The 10,871-nt window shown below is 42.0% G+C and overlaps 1 long non-coding RNA gene across 1 annotated transcript; it reads right to left on the bottom strand.

Moving 5' to 3' along the window:
• Window positions 1-7,601: 7,601 nt before the first annotated feature.
• On the bottom strand, window positions 7,602-10,437 carry LOC114923229. The gene is made up of 4 exons (XR_003810592.1): window positions 10,251-10,437; window positions 9,637-9,692; window positions 9,426-9,513; window positions 7,602-7,800 (listed from the first exon to the last, which is right to left on the bottom strand). It is a non-coding gene; the product is annotated as an uncharacterized LOC114923229 (long non-coding RNA).
• Between the last annotated feature and the right edge of the window lie 434 nt (window positions 10,438-10,871).

Raw genomic sequence — 10,871 nt, 5'->3', positions numbered from 1 at the left:
TTCATACTGAACTACCAGGAAATGTCTTTAGTGCATGTTTAGGAATAAGACTAGAAAGAGAAGAACAGGAAAAAGCAGTTGCAAGGTGAATGATTCATTACAGCGGTGATGGGTGCACCACTGGAAGATCTCAAGAGCCAGGTTGGGAACAGATTATCGCAGAGAAGACGTATCAGTGTGGTTGCTAAGAATCATCAACTTGATGGCATATAATTCTCAACCAAAAGAATAAGGTTTTCATTATTAATGCATTTTAATGCCTCAATTCCATATGGCAGTGATGGCGAACCTTTTAGAGACCGAGTGCCCAAACTGCAACCCAAAACCCACTTATGTATCGTCGGGTGCCGGGTGGGCGTGGCCCATTGGATGGGCGTGGCTTCAGTGATAACGGCAGACTGGGTGGGACTAAAAAGTTCAATCAATCAATTCCAACTTTGCAAGATCTTTTTTTTCCCCGCGAGAAGTTAAAATTGATTGATTGATTAAACCTTTTTTTTGCACACAGCGGTGGAGGCATAAAGCAAAAAGGTTTTATAAAACCCAGCTGAAGGCTTAGGACTGGGGCGATGGCGTGCGTGCCCACAGAGAGGGCTCTGCGTGCCACCTCTGGCACCCGTGCCATAGGTTCGCCACCACAGCCATATGGACTCAAAGTTCCTTAAGATGGGCTGTCTGCTAAAACGAATCAAGGCTATGGAATGCACTTGAAAGAATACTGGGCTACCAGTATTTGTGGAGTCTGTCTGGCAAGAACAGAGATTGTTTATTCACAGAGAATATGCCCTTGTAACACTTGTATCAATTCTAGGTGGTTAGAGGACTGAAAATAAAGAATTGCATACCACAGCTAGAAGTTAGGAATAGGGATGGCCTGGAGCAAATAGAATGTGTATTAGATCAGGGCTTTTCAACCTTTTCACCCATTGTACCACTTTTAGGATACGGCAACATCCGAGTACCACCAGTCGCCTAGCAAGGTGTCAAAAACTTGATGACCAAAAAAAAAAGGAAAAAAAGTGATGAAGTACAGGTAGTCCTCGACTTACAACAATTTGCTTAGTGACTGTTGGAAGTTACAATGGCACTGAAAAAAGTGCCCCCCAAGCCACAGCCGAGCAAGACACCTGCCTGCCCACCCGGCTGCGCTCTTCCTCCTGTCCGAGGTTTTCATTGTTGTGAGCATTTCTGTTGAGGATTGGCAGTGGGGGTGGGGTGGGGGGGTGTTTGGTTTTTATTCCCCCCTGTCTGCTGGGTGGTTGCAGCAGGTTTTGGTCACTTCACATGACCCTGGGACACTGTGACCGTCATAAATATGAATCAATTGCCAAGCATGTGAATGTAAATCACAAGACCCTGGAGAGGCTGCAACATTCCAGCTGATTGGCACTTCTTCTGGGCTCAGCAGAAGCACCAGGATCAGTGCTGCTTTCCAGCTGATTGGTGCTTCTTCAGGGCTCAGCAGAAGCACCAGGATCAGCGCCGAGCTCCAGCCGGAGCCTGGCACTGATCCTGGCGCTACCACTGAGCCCTGACAGACCCGAAGAAGCGCTGATCAGCTGGAGCCTGGCGCTTATCCTGGCACTTCCGCTGAGCCCTGACAGCCCTGCAGCTCCAGCCGTCTCTCACTCAGGCTTGTGCGGTGCTGCCACCGGTTCAGCTCATTCCCCTCCCCCGCTACCACTTTTCTAGGATGATCACGTACCACCTGCCAGGTGCCAATGTACCACAGGTGGTACCCGTACCACTGGTTGAAAAGCCCTGTATTAGATAACTCCTGGAGGATTAGCCAAGGTTTAAGGATAGAGACGGCTAGAGATCAATAGATCATTACTAAAATGTTTACTAGATGATTTGTTTTATATATCCCGCCTTATTCCACTTTGAGCTTTAGTGAAAATATATAAATCTTTCTTAAGTCTATTGTTCAAGGTTCCTTGGCATTTTCTAGCCATGACCTCTTTTCTTGGAGCGCTTCAATTAAAGGAAATAAAACCTGCACCTCGTGTCTGGTGTTCTTCACTGGCTTCGGCACCAGACTCAGACCCAAATTGGGGACAACACTTACTTCAGTCTCTTGGGAATTTGTACCAAATTAGAAAAGAAACCCACTTCCTCCATTTAATGACCTCTTATTTCCTCAGGACATGTCTAGGCGAGTTAATCTGAAAGTAACTTTTCTGGCTTCTAGCTATGGATGAGAAACTAGAACTGCAGTGTCTCCTCAGCTCTTTTTTTTTTTTTTTTAATGATCTGATGCAGGCCGGAATAAAGTGTGGCTGAGGGTACGGTTGAAAAAGTCAAGATGGTGGCCCCAGCAGCAAGACTGAAATGTTGCCTTTGGCCATAACTTGCACACACCCCAAATATTGGCCAAAATGCTGAACCAGCAAACCAGAATTGGTCTCACTATGCTGCTTGATGTGGACTGTACCTCAAATTGTTCACCTGTGGTCAGTTTCATATGTGATGTGCAAATATGCAGTCTGCCAATGAATATAGAAAGATTCAACGTAATTTCTGAGGGAGATGGGCACTTAAGAAATATGCTGTGCCCCAAAGTAAAAAATTATTGGGAACGGATAAGAGATTGGATACAGGAGATAACTGAGATACAAATGGATTTCAAACCAGAAATATTTCTTTTGGGCATAATAAATTTAAAGATGGAAAAACAACTCCAACACATCATTATACACATATTGACTGCAGCTCGTATAGCATATGCGCGATGTTGGAAGAGTGAAAATATTCCCACAAATGATATGATTATGTATAAAATCTTGGAATGCGCAGAAATGAACAAACTTACGTTAGAATTAAAAGACAAGGAGACGTCAGAATTTTATGAAATTTGGAATAAATGTTATAATTGGCTAGAACAGAGAAAGAAAAAGATAATTATTGATGTACATAAAATGTAAATAAGATGTAAAGAATATTTAAAATGTAAAGCACTGTTCTGTTAGAAGAAAAGATTTATGTTTATGTAGTTTTTGGTGTATGGTGTATAGTGAAAAATAAATAATAATAATAAAAAAAAGAAATATGAAATATAAACAACAAATAAATAAATTTCCCCACATAAGAACTCCTTCAGTATTTCCAGCAAATGCAACAATGAAAATATGTTTATTTTGCCCTGCTTTAAAAATTGTACATCCCAAAAAAAATGCAGCCAAAAGGTAGGTACTATTATTAAAAAGCAGGCTCCTTTTAAGCTGAGCCATGCAGATGACTAAATGCTGCAAGTGAAACAATTACTGACCTGTATAGAATGAGTCCTGGTTCCCTGGGCAGTGCCCCCTAGTGGCTGGATTTCATTTATCCCTCTTACAGATCAGACTTCACACTTGAGGACCTAGAATTTCCCATAGGAAATACCAGGCAGCACAGCCCTAAAAAGCAAAGGATGTTTGTGGATTTGAAAGACAATCATTTTAACACAACATTTTTAAGGGTTAAAGAAGACAGGTATGTGATTTTTATTTTCCAGCCCCTATTTAGACATGCCGAACAGTGATGGGACTGCTAGCAAGCGTTAATTGGAGAATTTGCACTGTTTTGCTTGCAAGTGATCGTTAGGATAACATATGGATATTTAAGCATCACGTAGTTCATCTATTTTCTTTCTTTCCTAACTTTATAATTACATCAAAATCTCAGCTCCTGATGAACTAATCTCTGAAGTAGCTGAGGAACTCAGTATCAACCAGCTACATTTAGTGCTTCAGTTGGTGACTGAAACATATTACAGATTTTGGTGATTCATTTGTCCTTGATGTTTTCCAGGTGGGCTGGAATTATGTCTGACTAATGTGGGAATTTTTTGCCACCCAACAATACCATGTTGGGGGATGCTGTTGTACTCATGGTACAGAAGATAATAATAATAATAATAATAATAATAATAATAATAATAATAATAATAATAATAATAATAATAATAATAATAATAATAATAGTAGTAGTAGTAGTAGTAGTAGTAGTAGTAGTAGTAGCAGTAGTAGTAGTAGTAGTAGTAGTAGTAGTAGTAGTAAAGTTGGAAGGGACCTTGGAGGTCATCTAGTCCAACCCCCTGCTCAGGCAGGAAACCCTATACCATTTTGGATAAATGGCTGTCCAGTCTCTTCTTAAAAACCTCCAGTGTTGGAGCCTTCACAGTTTCTGGAGGCAGGTTGTTCCACTGGTTAATTGTTCTAACTGTCAGGAAGTTTCTCCTTAGTTCTAGGTTGCTTCTCTTCTTGATTAGTTTCCACCTGTTGCTTCTTGTCCTGCCTTCAGGCGCCTTGGAAAATAGCTTGACACCCTCTTCTTTGGGGCAGCCCCTGAGATATTGGAACACTGCTATCATGTCCCCCCTTGTCCTTCTCTTCATTAAACTAGACATACCCAATTCCAGCAACCGTTCCTTATATGCTTTAGCCTCCAGTCCCCTAATCATCTTTGTTGCTCTTCTCTGTATTCTTTCTAGAGTCTCAACATCTTTTTTACATCGTGGTGACCAAAACTGGATGCAGTATTCCAAGTGTGGCCTTACCAAGGCATTGTAAAGTGGTATTAACACTTCACGTGATCTTGATTCTATCCCTCTGTTAATGCAGAAGAGCGAGACAACAGTATGTAATTTATGGAGTCCTTGGTAGTCTATAAGGTTGGTGATGGTTTGCTTGCAGATGTCTCATTACCAATTAAATAACTTGCATGATTCTATGAATGTAGTCTTACAATAAAGTAGAATTAATTTATCTGGTTGTGTTTCCTAATTGGTCTAAGTGGTGGCGAACTTACGGCACGGGTGCGCCAAGGACATGGCAGCCAGGCAGCATAGACAAGACTCTGCCCTCATACCCCATCACGCACAGTTGATGCTGTGGGACGCGGGCAGAGGGTGTGGCCGCCATGGTGCTGCTGGGCTGCCTGGACGATCTGAGGTGGGCCCTGGAGGCAGTGAGTGGCCTTGTGGGCGGGTGGGGTGGGGGCGGAGCCAGTTTTTGGGCACTTGGTCTCTAAAAGGTTTGCCATCACTGGTCTACCTGGTAAGACCAATATCAGTCTTGCAAGTCTGAAACTATAATTCTCCCGCCAGGTTTTTTATTGCCTGAGAAACTAGGGAGGGTCCCTTTTGAGTATCTTGCTCCACTCACTATCTCTGCTGTGGTGTATGCTCCTTCTTATCTGACCATTCCCTAGGCCAGGGGTCCCCAACCCCTGGTCTGTGGACCGGTACCAGGATGCGGCATGCCAGCAACCGGGCCTCACAAATAAGCAAAGCCCCATCTGTGGAATGCAGGCAGCGCACAAAACCAGCCCCCCTCCGGTCCGTGGAAAGACCTCTCTCCACGTAACCGGTCCCTGGTGCCCAAAAGGTTGGGGACCTCTGCCCTAGGCAGCACCTCTTCCCCCCCATCTCCCAAGGTCTTTCCCACAAGCCATCACAGGACGTGCTTTTAGACCTAAAAGATTGTTATTGTAACCTTACAGTAAGGTAGTGTTTAGTATTCATGGTTTTGGTTTCTTGTCTGGACTACCTGAAAGGGTTGACACGTACTGACTGCATTTATGGAGCTTCTCTCCCAGGTGAAAGTTTTTGCCACAGTCAAGGCATCTGTAGGGTTTTTCATCAGAATGTGTCCGCCAGTGGTTGACCAGGCTTGAGTTCTGGCTGAACGTTCTCCCACATTCAGAAGTTTGGTTTCTCTTCTGCCCAAGTGCCCTGGTGTATGATAAAAATCTTGCATTTCTTGATCCCCCAAAGAGTTTTTCCTAGCCTTCACCTTCTCATGCTTTAGGACTGCTGTTGTTCTGCCGTAACTACCTGATATCAAAACTTGTGGTCAGCATCACATTGACTTTTCAGAGCCTTTGCAATGAGGCTTCAGTGTCCCAGTGTTTATCCTGTGTGATTTGCGCAATAGAAGAAGGGGACAACAGAGAATGAGGTGGCTGGATGGAGTCACTGAAGCAGTAGGCGTGAACTTAAATGGACTCCAGAAGGTGGTAGAGGACAGGAAGACCTGGAGGAATGTTGTCCATGGGGTCGCGATGGGTCGGAAACGACTTCGCAATTAACAAAACAACAACAAAAGGAAGCAACATTTAATAATAATAATAATAATAATAATAATAATAATAATAATAGTAAAGTTGGAAAGGACCTTGAAGGTCATCTAGTCCAACCCCCTGCTCAGGCAGGAAACCCTATACCATTTCGGACAAATGGCTGTCCACTAACCTGAATAATTGGAAATACACCTTTAATATATGATCTGCCCTAGCTCAAAAATACTGTTCAGCTGCTTTCAACAAAAGAGAAGGCCTCTTTGCATGCTCCCACAGACAGCTTTCTGAAGCTTGATCAGAGAGAGAGAGAGAGAGAGAGAGAGAGAGAGAGAGAGAGGGAGGGAGGGAGGGAGGGAGGGAGGGAGGGAGAGAAAGGATAACTAGATTGCATGAATTTTTAAAACTTCAAGCCTTTTATTATTGTTTTCAGGATCTCATTCACAACTTTTGGGCCGTGTCTCTTAGCTCATACTCTTTTCCTTCCTATATTTGTTCCACTATTCAATTCCGATTAATACTCTCATTAAACTACATCAATATATTTAAACAGTGATTTCAGCTATCTGTCATGGCTTTGGTCTATTGAGGCTTTGACATATTCTGTCTTTTTAGTAAGATGAAGTATAGAGTAGGTTACTAGCCTCAGTCGTACCTGTTTTGTATGCAACATTCTCTGCTAAAGGTAAGAACAATGCCAGTCAATCAAATCCCAGTTTTATCCCATCCATGCTCATGTTGCTCTGTGCAAATCAGCATTGTTAATCTAGAGATTCCTTGCAAGCCCACAAATTCTGAGATGCGTGCAGTGTACTGAGATAGATGCCGGGTACTTCTAAGTTTATCTAGCTTCAATAAAATGCTTTTTGAATAATTTCCCAATTTACAACTATGCAGGATTTCAAGTATAACCTAAATATCCAAACATCACCAACCATTCCCTTTAATGTGATAACCCCAGGCAGTGATTGCTAGTAAGCACTATCAACACAGTGCAATTAATACATCTCCTTCAAAATATATTAAGACCTGGGGAACCTTATTCTAAAACAGTGGTTCTCCACCTTTTTAATGCCGCGACCCCAACCGATCGTAAGTCGAGGACTAAACCGGTCGTACGTCGAGGACTACCCAACCGGTCGTAAGTCGAGGACTTTCCCTGCCCGGGAGCACCGCGCATGCGTGATTCCGCCCCCTGCGCCGGCTGAGGCGTAGCTGGCAAGCGGCAGAGACAGAGCAGGCCGACCACCAGCTGGCCCAGCCCAAGGGAGGTAAGGCACCCGCCGGAAAATGGCGGACAAAAAAATGGTGGACAGCCTTGCTTGGCGACCCCCGTGAAATGGTCGATCAACCCCAAATGGGGTCCCGACCCACAGGTTGAGAACCACTGTTCTAAAACAAGAAGCTACAACAGTTTCCCCTCAATTTAGCACTTCCAAATATGCAATTCCCATCACCCCTTGATCCCTTTTTCATATTCTGCATTTTCTGAATATCAGAAACAACAACAACAAAAAAAGAAACCATGGCTGAAAGAGTGAGCAGTCATTAAAACAAATCAATACTTTATTTCGTTTGAACAAAATGTACAAAGGTGCTTATATTAATGTTTCCTGCAACATTAGCTTGGAAAGTCTCCCGACTGCTAAGCATCAAGGGATGGAACTCATTCTCTTTTTCTTGCCACAACAGTCCAAAGAACTCTCTACTTCTTCCCAGATTTTTTAATCCCGCCTCCAGCTGCAAAAAAATAAAGGGGGAGGGAGGGAGAGAAATGTCACCAATAGATTTAGACAGACAACACTAGACAAAAGAATCAGACCTTATTTCTCAGCCTGAACTTTAAAGGTAAAATGCTGCCTCAAATTGAGCTCAATTGCTCACGGGTAAATGGACATGATTATATAATGTTCTTCAATTTACTTCAGAAGTGATTTGCTGCTGCCTCCTTCTCAAGATGGTTTTATGACCTACAGAAGATTATTTCTATGAATCCACCTAATTTTATTTTTTTGGTTTCTAGAAATGTTGCAATGTTTTCTACTGCCTTTCCTTTTAGGATTAAAATACTGCACATTTGGAAAATATGCCATGTTGACTATCCGGGTTATATTCAGACAAAACATGCTTCTATCTAGAAATGATCAACTTAATACCTTGAATATGCAAAATAAACCAGGAAGTTCTTTAAAAGAATTCAGGAAGTCTTTAAAAGGTAAGAAAATTTTATCAAGATACAATTAGAAAGATTTCTATATTACTTAGCTTTATCATCCAATAAGTTCCAATGACCAACCCAATTAAAGAATATATTATTACTCTATCCTAGCTTGGTGCTATCTAGATGTGTTAGTCTACATCATACTGATCAGCAACAATACTGTATGAGCTACACATCCAAAAGGCAAGGGTGGAAAAAAATACTTTATCCTATATATTTTTACATATAGGTTCCATTACTAGAATAAATATAGTTTCACAAATATGTTAAGAAGCTTGCCTAATTTAGGAAGGGTCTACCAGCTAAGATTCCAGATGAAAACAAACTTGAAATTCTACTGTAAAAAGTGTCAAGAGGAATATTTTCTTTGTCCCCCCTCAAGTAGAATATATATGTATACTCTACTATATTCCCTTTTTTTAAAGTTCCTGAGACAATTCAGTGATCTGAAAATGTGAGGTCAGCTGGGTCTCAATTCAACATATAATTAAATGTTTTAAAACCATCTTGAATGTAAAATATATATATAAACATTTCCTCTCTTCAAAATAGGACATTAGCCCATCTCCCAAGGTGTACTGGTGTTAGGAGCAGTAGCATAATAGTTGAGGCAACTGCAGTAAAAGCAGAGGTATAGATATGGGTCATGCCAATGTACATTCAATAAATCTTATTCACCAGCAGCATACTATCCCATGCCTTACAAAGAATATAAAGATCAACAATAGTTAAGACCCACAATATATCAGGAGTCTGTGACTTCTTCAATTGTTGGGTACCATTGTTTGGTGTTACAGGCACCAAAAAAACCTTAAATGACCAACATCTCATGTAATTCAGTAATTCATACTGACAGCTGACATGATACAATGCTTAATCTGTTGCTTCAGGTTTCATGAGATTTAAGCTGTTTAATTTTTAGCAAAAAGTTTTGTTTCATTTTAAGTTTTCATAGGCTTTTTGGAGTTTCTTCAAAATGAAAAACTGGTTAATTGAAACATTTTTTATACGCAGAGACTAAAATGATGTGTGTCTGGGTCTTGTGATTCACCACTAATTTCATGAGAAATCCTATTTCCTTATCCCGAACTCTTCTGTAGCTACACTGCTAGATTTGCAGGGAATTTAAGAGAAAGCAACTTACTAAGTGGGCCCTTGCCAGCAGCTTTTGCCTTCATCTCATCCAGTTTCTTTTGCTCCTCCTTCTGCTTCTCCTTGTAAGCTTTATCTTCCTGTTAAGATATTTACCAACTAGAGTTAAAAATGGACACCAAGCATTGACCATCTTCTTAAATCGTGCAATCTCACCAGAAGCCCCAACCTCCCTTCTTCCCTTCCCTCTCACTTTTTCCCACCTCATCTAATTCTTTCGACTGCTTCTTGGGTTGCTTCAAGGGCTTTTTCTTTCCACCTACAGCAAAGGAGAGAATATTAGACCACAGTGCAACCTGGCATCCTCTGTCATTGCTGGGATTCCCAGAATATCTTAGTGGCTGAGAATTCTGGGATTTGAAGTTCCATCATACCTGGAGGAACTGTTAGACTAGACTAGACGCAGTGTTTCTCAACCTTGACAATTTTAAGGCATGTGGACTTCAACTCCCAGAATTCCACAGCCAGCATTGCTGGCTGTGGAATTCTGGGAGTTGAAGTCCACATGCCTTAAAATTGTCAAGGTTGAGAAACACTGGACTAGAGGGTTTTTTAAAAAAAGCCTTACACACCCAAACTAAGGACCTTCTCCAGGTGGATTCGACTGAAGACTCCTATCACACCCATCCAATATAACCCTAACAGCTGGGCATGATAGGGCTTGGAGTCCAAGAAATCAGGAAGNCCCCAAAGCCTCTCCCCTCCTCCCCCCCAGGGACCCCCTCCGCTTCTGCCATCAGATCCCCCGCAATCCCCCCCCCACTCGCTCTCCAGCTTTCTCTCCATTATAACCCAGCCATCACGAGGCGAGCATTACCTTCGCGTCCCGACATGGCGCTTCCACTGGCAGGCGAAGGCGCTTCTTCCTACCTTCCGCTCGTCTCGCAAGAAAAGCCACCGGGGGATATAACCCAGAAGCCCACCGCCTAGAAACGGAGCTCAAACAGCGACTTCCGCCCGCGCCCGTGACCGCGCAGCCATTGGCACTAAGGGAAAACGCAATCTTAAAGATAGAAAAGGTGTAGAGTGACGCAAATTGTTCACTTCCGGAAATGGGTTAGCAAAGTGATCGTCCTCTATAACAAACATATTGATGAGATAAGATAAGATAACGATAAGATAACCTTTTATTGTCATTTTTATACTGTGGGCACAATGGCACGCATCAAAAATGAAATTTAGTTGCCCGCTCTCAAAGTGAAACACATGCATGACAACACACCTAAACATACTATGAACAACGTATGTATAGACCCACATCCCTACATATACGTAGCAAATAAATATTAAATATTGGAGGAGTATATATTTCAGTAGAGTGTGTGAAAAGAAGTATGGAGAGAGAGAGAGAGAGAGAGAGAGCATATTTATGTATACGCTGTGACACATTTTATAATATAATATTTTTATTTTTTATATAATTTATGTGATGTGACAC

This window comes from Protobothrops mucrosquamatus, unplaced genomic scaffold, assembly GCF_001527695.2.
Source record: "Protobothrops mucrosquamatus isolate PMUCROS unplaced genomic scaffold, P.Mucros_1.0 scaffold2553, whole genome shotgun sequence".
Classification (NCBI taxonomy): Eukaryota; Metazoa; Chordata; class Lepidosauria; order Squamata; family Viperidae; genus Protobothrops; species Protobothrops mucrosquamatus.
Note: the sequence above shows the minus strand (reverse complement) of the source record. Positions and strands in the feature narration are given on the sequence as shown.